At 35.0% G+C, this 17,963-nt stretch overlaps 1 protein-coding gene across 1 annotated transcript in view; it reads right to left on the bottom strand.

The window, feature by feature from the left end:
* The window catches only part of CARPA (Carbonic anhydrase-related protein A), a 160,719-nt gene that overhangs the window by 54,109 nt on the left and 88,647 nt on the right, over positions 1 to 17,963 (bottom strand). The gene's annotated exons all lie outside the window — the stretch shown is intronic.

Below are 17,963 nucleotides of genomic sequence, written 5' to 3'. Positions count from 1 at the left end.
CAAATTATTTGTTATCGTATAGCTTTTGACACTTTTTTTCTTAAGCTGATACTAATTAAATTTGTTGATAAGGAAAACAAGTTGAAATCGGCGAAAAACGGTTATCCATGGAATGCTCTATATATGGTTTTATACTGCCCATAAGCAGTATTTTTCCAGCATTTCTTTGCCCAACCCATACAAAATAAATCGAGGAAGGCTTTTTTGAGCATTACAGGAATTTAATTATCGATATGAAAGCGGCAAGTTCACTCCCGTATTTCTCACGTTTAAATTATTCTACCTTTATGACTTTTAACTAAAAATTGAAGGCAATATATTTATTGAAATTTCTTTATACTCAGCTGAGCAGAGCTCACAGAGTATATTAATTTTGTTCGCATAACGGTAGTCCGTAACGGCATAAAATAATCGAGATAGATATAGACTTCTATATATCAAAATGATCTTGTCGAAAAAAGAAATTTATTTAGCCATGTCCATCCGTCCGCCCGCAAACACGATAACTTGGGTAAAGTTTGAGGTATCTTGATGAAATTAGGCACGCCGATTCCTGGGCACACATCTCAAATCGCTATTAAAAATGAACGAAATCGGGCTATAACCACGCCCCTTTTTCGATATCGAAATTTCTGAAAAACCGAAAAAGTGCGATAATTCATTACCAATGACGGCTAAAGCGATAGAACTTGGTGCATGGGTTAACCTTATGACGTAGAATAGAAAACTAGTAAAATTTTGGGCAGTCCTTGAATATATCATGATGAAATTCGGCAGACGCGTTACCCTTATTCCTATATGTGTACTAAATAAAAATTAGCAAAATCGGATGACGAACACGCCCACCTTAAACACAATTTTTTTAAGTAAAATTTTAACAAAAAATTGAATATATTTACAGTATATTAGTAAGTTATGACAATATTCAACTCCAGTAATGATATGGTGCAACAAAATTCAAAAATAAAAGAAAATTTCAAAATGGGCGTGGCTCCGCCCTTTTTCATTTAATTTGTCTAGAATACTTTTAATGCCATAAGTCGAACAAAAATTTACCAATCCTGGTCAAATTTGGTAGTGGCATAGATTCTGTGACGATAACTGTTTTCTGTGAAAATGGGCGAAATCGGTTGAAGCCACGCCCAGTTTTTATACACAGTCGACCACCTGTCCTTCTGCTCGGCCGTTAACACGATTACTTGAGCAAAAGTCGATATATCTTTACTAAACTTAGTTCACGTACTTATATGAACTCCCTTTATCTTGGTATAAAAAATGACCGACATCCGACTATAACCACGCCCACTTTTTCGATATCGAAAATTACGAAAAATGAAAAAAATGCCATAGTTCAATATCAAATATGAAAAAAGGATGAAACATGGTAATTGGATAGGTTTATTGACGCAAAATATAACTTTAGAAAAAACTTTGTAAAATGGGTCTTACACCTACCATGTTAATTAGATGAAAATGAAAAAGTTCTGCAGGGCGAAATCAAAAGCCCTTGGAATGTTGGCACGAATACTGCTCGTGGTATTACATATATAAATAAATTGTCGGTACCCGACAGATGATGTTCTGGGTCACCGTGGTCCACGTTTTGGTCGATATCTCGAAAACGCATTCACATATACAACTAAGGGCCACTCCCTTTTAAAACCCTCATTAACACCTTGAATTTGATACCCATGTCGTACGAACACATTCTAGAGTCACCCCAGTTCCACCTTTATGGCGATGTCACGAAAAGGCGTCAACCTATAGAACTAAGACGCACTCCCTTTTAAATAACCATTAACACCTTTCATTTGATACCCATATCATACAAACGCATTCTAGAGTCACCCCCTGTCCACATTTATGGCGATATCTCCAAAAGGCGTCCACCTGTAGAACTATGACCCATTCCCTTTTAAAACACTCATTACGACCTTCCATTTGAAACTCATGTCATACAAACACATTCCAGGGTTGCCCTAGGTTCATTTTCCTATATGGTGATTTTCCCTTATTTTATCTCCAAAGCTCTCAGCTGAGTAGTAATGTTCGGTTACATCCGAACTTAGCCTTCCTTACTTGTTTCTCTTTTCTTCTGAAAATTTGTAAAATTTTTCGGTTTTCTAACTTTTGCATCGAAATCACGACTGCCATGTCAGCACTTCCATCCAAATCATAACAAAATAAAATTTAATTCATTCGAGTAAGCCAACAAAAATATTAATGAAGAGTCTTTAAATTTTCATTACAATAAATTTGACAAGTTTTCTACACTCTTTACTCGAAAAATTCGCTTAAAGCAATTGAATTTACAATTTACTACTATAAAGCAGTTAATTGTTATTGTCATTTATGAGTATGTAAACATTTTCATTTGCATATTCAATGTCAGATTACAAAAATATAAAATATTAAATTATATTTGATTTTTAGTCAGCAATGTAACAAAAACAATTTGAAATGTAAGCAAATGAAAAAGTTGAAAATAAATTATATAAATTGCAAACTGAAGCGTAAAGAAAAAACGTATGCATGAAACACTCACACAGGCATGCACAAATCAACATGCAAACTAGACCATTCATATGTGATTGGTCCGGGACTAGTCGTGACGTATTTGGAGTCTGAAGCCACTGTTAAACCATTTTCATTAACAGAGCTAGCCCCGTTTCTTCGAACAAGTCCTATGAAAATGAAACTAAATTAAATTGAGTAAGATAAGTCGCTTCTCAGACATTTGCCGTCATACAGAAACGTCACAGAACTTCACAACGACTGATTGAGTTTTAAAAATAATAAAAAAAAAATTGTTTAAAAAAATTGCCAGACTTATTTTACTATTTTTTGAATATTTACATTATATAGTTCATAAAATATGAAGAAAAAGAATTGATGTATAATTAATGATAAAATTTGCAACTCCACCCTGAAGATATTAGTTTTGAACTAACTAATCCCAGATAAAATAACATTCAGATTTTTTCAGCTATTTAATATGTTGGAATAAAAAGTGGCGACTAAAGAATCTTGGTAATTGTTAAATTTTCTAATTTTTTTTCGTAACAATTTTTGTTTGCAATATACAAAACCACATTGAACAACATCACATCGTCCTAAATTTTTGCATAACTATCACAATTACATCGCATAAACCCATTTCGATACATCATATCGCATCATCTGAATTTCGCAATATAACACAGCTTATATCATATCATACGATCTAAAGCCATATCAGCTAAAAAAATCACCGCACTAAATTTTAGGATATCACATCGCATCAGGAGCATCACATCAACTTATATGACTAATCTTTTTTATTGCATGACGTGTGTCACATAACAAACTATTTGTTATCGTATAGCTTTTGACACTTTTTTTCTTAAGCTGATACTAATTAAATTTGTTGATAAGGAAAACAAGTTGAAATCGGCGAAAAACGGTTATCCATGGAATGCTCTATATATGGTTTTATACTGCCCATAAGCAGTATTTTTCCAGCATTTCTTTGCCCAACCCATACAAAATAAATCGAGGAAGGCTTTTTTGAGCATTACAGGAATTTAATTATCGATATGAAAGCGGCAAGTTCACTCCCGTATTTCTCACGTTTAAATTATTCTACCTTTATGACTTTTAACTAAAAATTGAAGGCAATATATTTATTGAAATTTCTTTATACTCAGCTGAGCAGAGCTCACAGAGTATATTAATTTTGTTCGCATAACGGTAGTCCGTAACGGCATAAAATAATCGAGATAGATATAGACTTCTATATATCAAAATGATCTTGTCGAAAAAAGAAATTTATTTAGCCATGTCCATCCGTCCGCCCGCAAACACGATAACTTGGGTAAAGTTTGAGGTATCTTGATGAAATTAGGCACGCCGATTCCTGGGCACACATCTCAAATCGCTATTAAAAATGAACGAAATCGGGCTATAACCACGCCCCTTTTTCGATATCGAAATTTCTGAAAAACCGAAAAAGTGCGATAATTCATTACCAATGACGGCTAAAGCGATAGAACTTGGTGCATGGGTTAACCTTATGACGTAGAATAGAAAACTAGTAAAATTTTGGGCAGTCCTTGAATATATCATGATGAAATTCGGCAGACGCGTTACCCTTATTCCTATATGTGTACTAAATAAAAATTAGCAAAATCGGATGACGAACACGCCCACCTTAAACACAATTTTTTTAAGTAAAATTTTAACAAAAAATTGAATATATTTACAGTATATTAGTAAGTTATGACAATATTCAACTCCAGTAATGATATGGTGCAACAAAATTCAAAAATAAAAGAAAATTTCAAAATGGGCGTGGCTCCGCCCTTTTTCATTTAATTTGTCTAGAATACTTTTATTGCCATAAGTCGAACAAAAATTTACCAATCCTGGTCAAATTTGGTAGTGGCATAGATTCTGTGACGATAACTGTTTTCTGTGAAAATGGGCGAAATCGGTTGAAGCCACGCCCAGTTTTTATACACAGTCGACCACCTGTCCTTCTGCTCGGCCGTTAACACGATTACTTGAGCAAAAGTCGATATATCTTTACTAAACTTAGTTCACGTACTTATATGAACTCCCTTTATCTTGGTATAAAAAATGACCGACATCCGACTATAACTACGCCCACTTTTTCGATATCGAAAATTACGAAAAATGAAAAAAATGCCATAGTTCAATATCAAATATGAAAAAAGGATGAAACATGGTAATTGGATAGGTTTATTGACGCAAAATATAACTTTAGAAAAAACTTTGTAAAATGGGTCTTACACCTACCATGTTAATTAGATGAAAATGAAAAAGTTCTGCAGGGCGAAATCAAAAGCCCTTGGAATGTTAGCACGAATACTGCTCGTGGTATTACATATATAAATAAATTGTCGGTACCCGACAGATGATGTTCTGGGTCACCGTGGTCCACGTTTTGGTCGATATCTCGAAAACGCATTCACATATACAACTAAGGGCCACTCCCTTTTAAAACCCTCATTAACACCTTGAATTTGATACCCATGTCGTACGAACACATTCTAGAGTCACCCCAGTTCCACCTTTATGGCGATATCACGAAAAGGCGTCAACCTATAGAACTAAGGCGCACTCCCTTTTAAATAACCATTAACACCTTTCATTTGATACCCATATTATACAAACGCATTCTAGAGTCACCCCCCGTCCACATTTATGGCGATATCTCCAAAAGGCGTCCACCTAAAGAACTATGACCCATTCCCTTTTAAAACACTCATTACGACCTTCCATTTGAAACTCATGTCATACAAACACATTCCAGGGTTGCCCTAGGTTCATTTTCCTATATGGTGATTTTCTCTTATTTTGTCTCCAAAGCTCTCAGCTGAGTATGTAATGTTCGGTTACATCCGAACTTAGCCTTCCTTACTTGTTTCTCTTTTCTTCTGAAAATTTGTAAAATTTTTCGGTTTTCTAACTTTTGCATCGAAATCACGACATGTCAGCACTACCATCCAAATCATAACAAAATAAAATTTAATTCATTCGAGTAAGCCAACAAAAATATTAATGAAGAGTCTTTAAATTTTCATTACAATAAATTTGACAAGTTTTCTACACTCTTTACTCGAAAAATTCGCTTAAAGTAATTGAATTTACAATTTACTACTATAAAGCAGTTAATTGTTATTGTCATTTATGAGTATGTAAACATTTTCATTTGCATACTCAATGTCAGATTACAAAAATATAAAATATTAAATTATATTTGATTTTTAGTCAGCAATGTAACAAAAACAATTTGAAATGTAAGCAAATGAAAAAGTAGAAAATATATTATATAAATTGCAAACTGAAGCGTAAAGAAAAAACATATGCATGAAACACTCACACATGCATGCACAAATCAACATGCAAACTAGACCATTCATATGTGATACATATGTGATTGGTCCGGGACTAGCCGTGAGGTATTTTTAGTCTGAAGCCACTGTTAAACCATTTTCATTAACAGAGTTAGCCCCGTTTCTTCGAACATATCCTATGAAAATTTAATTAAATTAAATTGAGTAAGATAAGTCGCTTCTCAGACATTTGCCGTCATGGAGAAAAGTCACAGAACTTCACAACGACTGATTGAGTTTTAAAAATAATAAAAAAAAATTGTTTAAAAAAATTGCCAGACTTATTTTACTATTTTTTTAATATTTACATTATATAGTTTATAAAATATGTAGAAAAAGAATTGATGTATAATTAATGATAAAATTTGCAACTCCACCCTGAAGATATTAGTTTCGAACTAACTAATCCCAGATTATATCCCAAAAGAGCTCACCGGGTGAAATATTTAGCGCGCATTCCAAACAGATGCAAAAACGTTATTATTGGCTTTACGCTATGAATTACATGCAGTTGAATTTTCATAAAATCTGCGTAAATATTTGGTTTTACAATCGACTCCATTTTGCTATAGCAAAATAGAATTAAATCAGCAAAACATTTGTTTGACTGGCATTGTGAAGTTTTGTCAGTGTAAAAATAAGTAACTGCATGCATAAATTTTGCGCCCTAAAGCTATTGATGATGATGACGCTGTTGATAGTTGTTGTGTCAGTGCAAATTTTTTATACGACAATTTTTGTTACTCATACGACCTGGCGCCACTCAACTCCGTTGTGTGTTTCACCGTAATTTGTTATGACTTCTTTTATAACAAGATGTTTCACAGTAGACAGTGAATTAAAACATAAAGTAAAGTATATGAGTTGCCATATGTTTTTTTTAATACAAATATTAAGCTTTAAAGGTACCTCGTTGTAGTACCATTACATAGTTTTTCGTTATTTCGCCTTAAAAGTAATATTTCACATTTATAAAAATTTAAATTTTCTCGAAAAACCCATAAATTTTTTCACATTCACATTACTTATATCGTGAAAGGTGTGGGCCGATTTATGAACGGTATTCAGGACTAGAATATTCAATGATATGATAAACTCAATGAACCTTTTAACTCAAAACCAAGAAAAATTCATATTCATGCTTCCGGTAAGAGGACGAAGGTATACTGCTACATATTAGCCGTGGGTTTTTTTCCATGTTTATACATCTACATTTGCAACTAAAAAACGCTCATCGACAATTACACATAGTACTAGTTCATGGAGAAATAGTGGAGACACAAACCTTTACGATCGTAGTGTATTACGCACACCAAAATTTAAAGTGGAGAACACACACTTTCTAGTGCTAATTTTTTGCGCAACAATTTCATAAGTGTAGACAAAGTTATGCACTTAGCATGAAGCTTAAGTGCATATGTATATACATGTAAAAAAAAACACAGATATTGTACTGAAATAACTCAAAAATTCAATATTCCAATAGAGCCTAAAGCGAAGTGCGTGTGCGCTATGAATCTTGCGGCACAAAGGGATGACCATTAAGCTGGAAGAATCAGCTGACTAATGGGATACCCGCAGAGGTGTATGAAAGTTAAGCAAAAAGTAAATTTGCGTTATATAGAGCCATAGAAAGTACTAAGAAATTGCCATAAGTACTATTGACGAGTAAATAAATGCATTGCTTTACCAAACGGAAATATGTTGCAATATTCTGCCTTGTTTTGTATTTGCTGGCTTTCGGCATGGGTCTTCCTTCGGATGAAAAATAAACAAAGGCGAGTGTTTTATTTTAGATTTTTAGCGTTAGCGAACTATTATGGCCGAATAATCGATTTGTGACAGCCGGGTCATGGGTTTTTGTTTGTTTGTTTATTATCGTCTTATTATAGGCGTATAACAGATGTGTCATCGATGTTGTAGGGAAGTTTTACCGGTCTCTATTTCATAACTAGCCGATGAGTCGCCGATAAGAAATTTATAATACGTTCATAGCAAATTGGTAGCACTCCAATAAAAAATCTATAACTTTTCGGTGTGAAGTTGGTAACTTTTTGGGATTATTGGGATAATATATAGGCAATTGGCGATAAATAATCGAACCTTTCCGATATAAGCAAGATAACTCTCCAATAAAATATCGATAAATTTTTGATAACAAGTCGATAGAGCTTCGATAACAAATCTGTGACTTTTTGATAACATATTTTAAACTTTTTGACAAATAATCGATATATTTTGATAATCTATCTATGGCTGCTCGAAAACGAACCGATAGCTCGTCGAAAAAACATCGATAGCTTTGCTGTCGATAGCACATTAACAAGACTTCAATAACAACTCGATAAATTGTCGATAATAAGGAGGTAGCTCACCGACAACAAACCGTTATCACTTTTGATAAGAAATTGATTATACGATTAAACTCCGAGAAGATTAAGGCCAAGCTTCCCTTCCGGTTAGTCTCGTGCCTACAAGTTGGCTGTATGGCGTATTTTAGACCGACTCCAAGCGGGAGCTGTAAGGCAGATGAATTTGCACTGAGAGGCTCTTTATGCCAAAAAAAAAAAAAAAACACACACAGAAAATTTGCCAAACCACGCCAATACTCCTTGCCATGCCTTTCCTTAATTTGCTGTCTCAATTCGCCCATATTAACTCTCCCACCTACATTGTTTCCATATATCCCATAAACTACAGAGTAGTGACTACACTCCCCCATATCGTGAAATCTTTGTTTGTTTACATATCAAAATGTTTTCTAGATGAATAGTCACTTTGTCTTACTCAACTTAGGCTACATATGTATATATAAAACTTATTTAATATCGTTTCTACTCAAGGTCTCTTGAAGTGTAAAAATGTATTACGTTAAGTTTGAAAGGCATTATGAACGGCATCGGTCATAGGCAAGCTGGATATGCAGTATTATTTGCCAGGGTAAGCACTTTCGCAACTGTGGAGGAATCTGTCCTAAAGATTTAATATGAAAATGATATGATAATGATTTCTGACAAAATGGGTAGGAAATACATTTCAAAATTGTATCGGCAGCTCTGCATGCTTACATATGAATTCGGAACAATTTTCTTAATCTGTTGTCGACCTGGACATACTCGATTTTCACAGCAATCGTGAGACAAATACTTGTTTGTAACTTTGACAGCCATGCAATATAAGTTGCTTATATACTATGTGTCTGGGTTTTTAGCAAATCGGGTGAGAAAGACGCCGACGGGACTGCAATATAGTTGAACGCCCCCAAAGAAGTTGAGTATTGATTGTATGGTCATAGTATAGAGTCGCCTTAATTTAGGGGAACACACTACAGAACTCTTAACTGCAGCATTAAAATAGAGGTTTAAAATAAAGCATGCAGAAGTTCGAGCCTTAAAAATAAGTTCCGCAGGATCCAAGTATAAACTGAAATGTGAAGATGAAAGATTTAATAAAGAAGGAAGCTTCTCCAAATGCAACATAATAGACATATTACTCACTTTAAGGAAAATAAAGCGAATGTAAGACATAAGAAAATCCAAACTGCGAAATTCCAAAAAATGTAGGCATATGATAGGACAGGTAAGTCATAAAACTGAATTGGTAAGCCTAGATGCTGTTTTTTGAGTGCAAGGAGAAACAGTCGAACACATTATTTGCCGCATAGTCCGCACTTTCCAGGCCGCGGAATAGAATTCTAGGAAAAGGACCATTGACCAAGTTATAATCAACTAACTAAACAAAGCCTAGGTCGATTGTGGTATTTGTTAAAACGACAGAGCTATTTTCCAACTTGGGTTAGGTAATGTATGTGCTTAAATGTAAATTTTTAATTCGGGAAAAATGTGAATGACGAAAAGACAACAAATTTTGAAAAGTAACTATAATAACTTGGCAAAATATATCTCCGAGGAAAATAAGGCCAAGCATTGTTTTTAAATTGTGGTGTACTTCTTTTTCATTCAGATGTTCTTGTTTTATACCGTTTTCGAAAGGTATCTGCTAAAGGATATTAGTATTCAGAGAATCGGTCCATGACAGTAATACACTCCAGGGTCTTGGTGCGTTAGGCCAGCACACTACCACTAAACAACGGCGGCCAGGACAATGCTAAATGTGGTAGTGACTTCACATACTTGAAATCTTAGCTTACAACCACATTTGGGTATAAGTGCTAGCTTCAGCTGAGATTTACCATCTTTCTGACTCATTCTTACATATTTTTGTTACCCATACGACATTGTGTCCCTCCGCTGTGCTGTATAAAGCAATTTGTCCTCATCTATTTGTTTTTATGAATATTAGATGAGCTTTTAAATTGAATTAAAGCACTCACGCTAGTTGACGTAATATGTGAATAAAAAAAATGTATGTGTATATTTAAATATTTAGTAATATAACTTTGAAATTTATCACAAACTTAAACAAAAAAACTTTTAGAATAACACTGCCTGACACGAGAAAAACGCCCCCAGCGGGTAAGGGGATCAGAATATACCCGCGGTAGGTATGCCTGTCGTAAGAGGCGACTAAAATACCAGATTGAAGGGGCTGTGTAGCGCAATCCTTAAGGTTTCCAGCGCAATATATAGCTTCCCCAAACCCAATTGTCAACCTCACCTATCCGCGCCGAATCCTGTTTCACTAACAGACGAGGCTCTGGCGTCCCTAAGCTCCTCATGGAACTTGAGGGTGGGGAGGGAGCGAATGGCCTGAAGGTTTAATGTGGCCACATAAATCGTTCCCGAGATGTAGCACCTTAATGGTGCTATGGTACGCGTACCGGATCTGTATCCGGCAAAGGACCATCACATCGATAACACTCCCCAAAGCCTTCGGGGAGCAACCTTATCGCTACAACATCAACAACAACAACACGAGAAAACATTTCGATTGAAAAGTTAAAAAAAAATAATAATAAAATAATAACCTCCGGAGAGATCTAAGGCCGAGCTTCTGTCCAATTTGCGTCGTGCTCCTCTTGATTTTCCCTACAAATTGGCCGGACCGGACCTACATGTTTTATGCCGATTCTGATCGGCATCTGCAAGGCAGATGAGTTTTCACTAAGAGCTTTTCATGGCAGAAATACCCCCGGAGCGCTTGCCAAACACTGTCGAGGGGCGACCCAGCTTAGAAAAAAGTTTTCTTCTAATTGAAAAAAATTTTGATGTGTCTTTGCCCGGGATGTGAACCCAAGGCATACGGTGTGGTAGGCGGAGCACGCTACCATCACACCACGATGGCCGCCGTGAAAAGTTTTACCTTTATTTATTCAATAAAAATGGTTTTAGTTTTAGAATTAAAGAAACGACTATTAGAAAACAGCAGAGCGATGGCTGGTCGTACGATTACATAAATTTAAAGAGCAATCAAACTTATTTCGGCTACATTCGTTCATTTTATAACCGGTTTGTGTTCAACGCCATCTTTAACTTTAGTGAAAATATCCTCTTCAACCAGCGAGGCATATTAACAGCGATTCTGGAAAACGTTAATTTATAAATTTCTTCTTACAAAGAAAATATATATTTTATAAATAAGCATTCAAAGTACCCAACCGATCTTTACTACATTTCCATGGCAGGTTCGCGTGGTCACCCGGTATTTTTCTCACTATACAAAATTTTAGAAAAGTGGGCTGTACCACGCCTAAAGCCAATAGAAGTTTCATTTTGTGTAAAATCCTAGTATATTTGCCTCACACCATTCATAATAGAGTATATACCCTGTAAATTATTCTGAAAAGAAATTTGAAACGGTACGGTACCGGAAAATGGGAATGAAACAGAAACTTTAAGCTCGCTATATTTTTGCTTGGTATCTATATATTTTTCGTATATGAGATTATTTAGGTGGGAGAGGTAGAAAGAGTGCAAGTGGAAGTGAGGGTGACAAAATGTGAATGAAAGACGCAGTAAAAGTGAAACAAAAAAATTTAAAATTGCTATTTATAAGTAATTATCTTAAGGGGTATACAATATTTGATATATAAATTCTATAAATGACGATATTCAGGTTGAGGAAGTATAGGGCTTGGGAGTGGAAGCATTATTGATAGGGCAAATGAGAGTGCGATTGAAACAAATATTGTATTCAATGCAGTGTAATTTTTTGAAAGGGGTAGCCAATATTTGATGTACATAGCTTCCATATGTAAAATAAAGTTTTTTTGATGGGGGATGTAGAGAGTTAAAGGGGGAGTAAGAGTGGGGGTGGAAATAAGAGCGGAATTGGGAATGGGCTTGGGAGTGAGAGGGAGAACTAGAATGAGAAGGAGTGTAGATAAGGGCAATATGGAAAGGAAAGAAAAAGAATTGGTAGAAAAAGTGGTAAAGTTGTAGTCTATAAAATGATATAGAGAGTGATAGAGGGAAGGGAAGTTCACATTTCGAATAAAGGGCAGGACAACGTCTGCCGTTTACTCTAGTTGATAATGGGCTTTTTTTCCAAAGCTTCAAACTTTTTTCTACTCGCTTAGAAAAAAATATCAATCGGAAAGCAAAAACCAATTGTACGAGCATTTTTATTTTGAATTTTTTTTTTAACGAGCAAGAGTTTTGGAGCTTTAGAAAAAAAAAGACACCTAATTAATAAAAACCAACTGCATCAATTCAAATAAAAATATTTGCTTACTACTGTGAGTACAACATCGTTTTTTGGTGTATTTTGACATTTACACGCGCGTACAACATATTTTTTGCTGCAGTGATTTTAATTTTTATTTAATTTTTACAAATTTTTTAAAGTTCATTTGAAGGCGACATACACAATAACTCTTTAATTTGCGGTTGTTTTGTGAAACGGTTGAAGCTGCGGTGTTTTAAAAAGTAATTAATGAAGTTTAGTGCAATATACATAACCAATTTTATATGAGGGATGGTGGAGTTGAAAGGGGAAAAAACAGTATGCAAATGATTGTTTAAATATGGGCATTTCCAGAATCGCGAAAGTTCGTAAGCGCTTGAGGCTAAAAAAAAGACATATTATTTTATAGCATCTTCTTTGGCCCATGCTTGGTGCAAAAGGTAATTTTCTTTCATTTGTATTTTTTTAAATGAGGTCGATAATAATTCATTCGCTAAAGTACGAAAAATGAAAGTCGATATAAGTTTCTTCCACAAAGCTTCAAAAATCTGCGAAATATGGATTAGTGTGCTAAGGAAGTTCATCATATACTAAACAAGTAAGGAAGGCTAAGTTCGGGTGTAACCGAGCACTACATACTCAGCTGAGAGCTTTGGAGACAAAATAAGGGAAAATCACCATGTAGAAAAATGCACCTAGGTTAACCCTGGAATGTGTTTGTATGACATGCGGATCAAATGGAAGGTATTAAATAGTATTTTAAGAGGGAGTGGCCTTAGTTCTATAGGTGGACGCCATTTCGGGATATCGCCATAAAGGTGGACCAGGGGTGACTCTAAAATGTGTTTGCACGATAAGGGTATCAAGTGAAAGGTGTTAATGAGTATTTTAAAAGGAAGTGAGCCTTAGTTCTACAGGTGGACCAGGAGTGACTCTAGAATGTGTTCGTACGATATGGGAATCAAATTAAAGGTATTAATGAGGATTTTAAAAGGGAGTGCCCCTTAGTTGTATATGTGAAGGCGTTTTCGAAATATCGATCAAATGGTGCACCAGGGTTACCGAGAACATCATCTGTCGGGTGCCGCTAATTTATTTATATATGTAATACCACGAACAGTATTCCAGCCAAGATTCCAAGGGCTTTTAATTTCGCCCTGCAGAACTTTTTCATTTTCTTCTACTTAATATGGTAGATGTCACATCCATTTTACAAAGTTTTTTCTAAAGTTACATTTGGCGTCAATAAACCAATCCAATTACCATGTTTCATCCCTTTTTTCGTATTTGGTATAGAATTATGGCATTTTTTCATTTTTCTTAATTTTCGATATCGAAAAAGTGGGCGTGGTCATGGTCGGATTTCGGCCATTTTTTATACCAAGATAAAGTGAGTTCAGATAAGTACGTGATCTAAGTTTAGTAAATATATATCGACTTTTGCTCAAGTTATCGTGTTAACGGCCGAGCGGAAAGACAGACGTACTGTGTATAAAAACTGGGCCTGGCTTCAACCGATTTCGCCCATTTTCACAGAAAACAGTTATCGTCATAGAATCTATGCCCCTACCAAATTTCACAAGGATTGGTAAATTTTTGTTCGACTTATGGCATTAAAAGTATTATAGACAAATTAAATGAAAAAGGGCGGAGCCAAGCCCATTTTGGAATTTTCTTTTATTTTTGTATTTTGTTGCATCATATCATTACTGGAGTTGAATGTTATGTCAACATTTACATTTACAGTACATTTACTTATATACTGTAAAGATATGAAATTTTTTGTAAAAATTTCACTTTAAAAAAAAATTTTTTTTAAGTGGGCGTGGTCGTTCTCCCATTTTGCGAATTTTTATTCAGCATACATATAGTAATACAAGTAACGTTCCTGCCAAATTTCATCATGATATCTTCAACGACTGCCAAATTACACCTTGCAAAACTTTTAAATTACATTTTTTGTAAGTAGGCGGTGCCACGCCCATTGTCCAAAATTTTACTATTTTTCTATTCTGCGTCATAAAGTCAACCCACCTGCCAAGTTGTATCGTCTTGTCCCTCTTTGGTAATGAATTATCGCACGATATCGTTCATTTTAAATAGCGGTCTGAGATGAGCGCCCAGGACCCTAAATACCAAATTTCATCAAGATACCTCAAAATTTACTAAAGTTATCGTGTTCACGGACAGACGGACGGTCGGACTGACGGACGGACGGGCATGGCTCAATCAAATTTTTTGTCGATGCTGATGATTTTGATATATGGAAGTCTATATCTATCTCGATTCTTTATACCTGTAAAACCAACCGTTATCCAATCAACGTTAATATACTCTGTGTGCAAAGCACGCTGAGTATAAAAATAATAATAATGAAGCTTTCACGTAGATTATTAAATATTTAATTTTCATCAAATTTATTATTATTATTATTACTGTGGGTGCTGAACCAAGCATTTAATCAATTTTTATTTACTTTTTTTCAAATACTATTTACGTAGTATCGCGTTTATTTTAGGAAATTATTTAAAATAGCTAAAACATTTCGTTGCTTACTTGCCAGAACAACGAATGTGTAAAAACGAAAATATTAGGAAACAAAACTTTACCGTTTAGTTCTTCCGAATGGATATGTATTTTATCACTTCAACCTTATTTTAACATTAAAAAAAAAGTTTGGAAGATACTGAAATATTAGTAAATAAAATTGAATCTTAATTTTTTTGGTACATGGCTTGAATAAATGAAGCCGGATTTAGACAAAAGTTAAAAACAAATAAACGTCAAGTGATAGGTTGACGACTTCGGATGAATAGTACCCTGTGTGAATATTTTTACAAAAATATATCACTCGTTTAAATAAAGAATCAAATAGATAAGTTACCAAAGAAAAACTAATTTCGTTGTCGTGAAATTTTGAAACTCTCTCTTATCGTGTGGTTTTCGCAATTTGTTTGCAGCAAATACAAAGTTATGAAGAAACAAATAAAGAAGGCTAAGTTCGGGTGTAACCGAACCTTACATACTCAGCTGCGAGCTTGGAGACAAAATAAGGGAAAATCGCCATATAGGAAACTGAACCTAGGGTAACCCTGGAATGTGTTTGTATGACATGTGTATAAAATGGAAGGTATTAAAGAGTATTTTAAGAGGGAGTGGGCCATAGTTCTATAGGTGGACGCCATTTAGGGATATCGCCATAAAGGTGGACCAGGGCTGACTCTAGAATTTGTTTATACGATATGGGTATCAAATTAAAGGTATTAATGAGAGTTTTAAAAGGGAGTGGTGATAGTTGTACATGTGAAGGCGTTTTCGAGATATCGACCAAAATGTGGACCAGGGTGACCCAGAACATCATCTGTCGGGTAGCGCTAATTTATTTATATATTTCGTACCACGAACAGTATACCTGCCAAGATTCCAAGGGCTTTTGATTTCGCCCTGCAGAACTTTTTCATTTTCTTCAACTTAATATGGTAGGTGTCGCACCCATTTTACAAAGTTTTTTCTAAAGTTATATTTTGCGTCAATAAACCAATCCAGTTACCATGTTTCATCTCTTTTTTCTTATTTGGTACAGAATTATGGCATTTTTTTTAAATTAGCGTGGTCGTTCTCCGATTTTGCTAATTTTTATTAAGCATACATATAGTAATTAGAGTAACGTTCCCGCCAAATTTCATTATGATATCATCAACGACTGCCAAATTACAGCTTGCAAAACTTTTAAATTACCTTCTTTTAAAAGTGGGCGGTGCCACGCCCATTGTCCAGAATTTTAATAATTTTCCATTCTGCGTTATAAGGTCAACCCACCTACCAAGTTTCATCGCTTTATCCGTCTTTGGTAACGAATTATCGAACTTTTTGTGTTTTTCGAAGTTTTCGATATCGAAAAAGTGGGCGTGGTTATAGTCCGATTTCTTTCATTTTAAATAGCGATGAGCGCCCAGGAACCTACATACCAAATTTCATCAATATACCTCAAAATTTACTGAAGGTATCGTGTTAACGGACTGACAGACGGACGGAAGGACGGACGGACATAGCTCAATCAAATTTTTTATACTCAGTTGAGCAGAGCTCACAGAGTATATTAAGTTTGATTGGATAACGGTTGGTTGTACATATATAAAGGAATCGAGATAGATATAGACTTCCATATATCAAAATAATCAGGATCGAAAAAAAATTTGATTGAGCCATGTCCGTCCGTCCGTCCGTCCGTCCGTTAACACGATAACTTGAGTAAATTTTGAGGTATCTTGATGAAATTTGGTATGTAGGTTCCTGAGTACTCATCTCAGATCGCTATTTAAAATGAACGATATCGGACTATAACCACGCCCACTTTTTCGATATCGAAAATTTCGAAAAACCGAAAAAGTGCGATAACTCATTACAAAAGACAGATAAAGCGACGAAACTTGGTAGATGGGTTGACGTTATGACGCAGAATAGAAAATTGGTAAGATTTTGGACAATGGGCGTGGCCCCGCCCACTTTGACAAGAAGGTAATTTAAAAGTTTTGCAAGCTGTAATTTGGCAGTCGTTGAAGATGTCATGATGAAATTTGGCAGGAACGTTACTACTATTACTCTATATGTGCTAAATAAAAATTAGCAAAATTGGATTAAGAACACGCCCACTTTTTAAAAAAAAAATTTTTTTAATTCAAATTTTAACAAAAAATTTAATATCTTTACTGTATATAAGTAAATTAAGTCAAAATTCAACTCCAGTAATGATATGATGCAACAAAATACAAAAATAAAAGAAAATTTCAAAATGGGCGTGGCTCCGCCCATTTTCATTTAGTTTGTCTAGAATACTTTTATTGCCATAAGTCGAACAAAAATTTACCAATCCTTCTCAAATTTGGTAGGAGCATAGATTCTATGACGGTAACTGTTCTCTGTGAAAATGGGCGAAATCGATGGAAGCCACGCCCAGTTTTTATACACAGTCCACCGTCTGTCCTTCCGCTCGGCCATTAACACAATAACTTGAGCAAAATCCGATATATCTTTACTAAACTTAGCCCACGTACTTACCTGAGCTCACTTTTTCTTGGTATAAAAAATGGGCGAAATCTGACCATAACCACGCCCACTTTATCGATATCGAAAATTACGAAAAATGAAAAAAATGCCATAATTCTATACCAAATACGAAAAAAGGGATGAAACATGGTAACTGGATTGGTTTGTTGACGCAAAATATGACTTTGGAAAAATCTTTGTAAAATGGGTGTGACACCTACCATATTAAGTAGAAGAAAATGAAAAAGTTCTACAAGGCGAAATCAACAGCCCTTGGAATCTTGGCAGGAATACTGTTAGTGGTATTGCATATATAAATAAATTAGCAGTACCCGACAGATGATTTTCTGGATCACCTGGTCCACATTTTGGTGGATATCACGAGAACGCCTTCACATATACATCTAAGGGCCACTCGCTTTTAAAACCCTCATT

Source organism: Eurosta solidaginis, chromosome 4 (assembly GCF_040869045.1).
Source record: "Eurosta solidaginis isolate ZX-2024a chromosome 4, ASM4086904v1, whole genome shotgun sequence".
Lineage (NCBI taxonomy): Eukaryota > Metazoa > Arthropoda > Insecta > Diptera > Tephritidae > Eurosta > Eurosta solidaginis.
The sequence above is the reverse complement of the archived record's forward strand: the minus strand, read 5'-3'. Positions and strand labels throughout refer to the sequence as shown.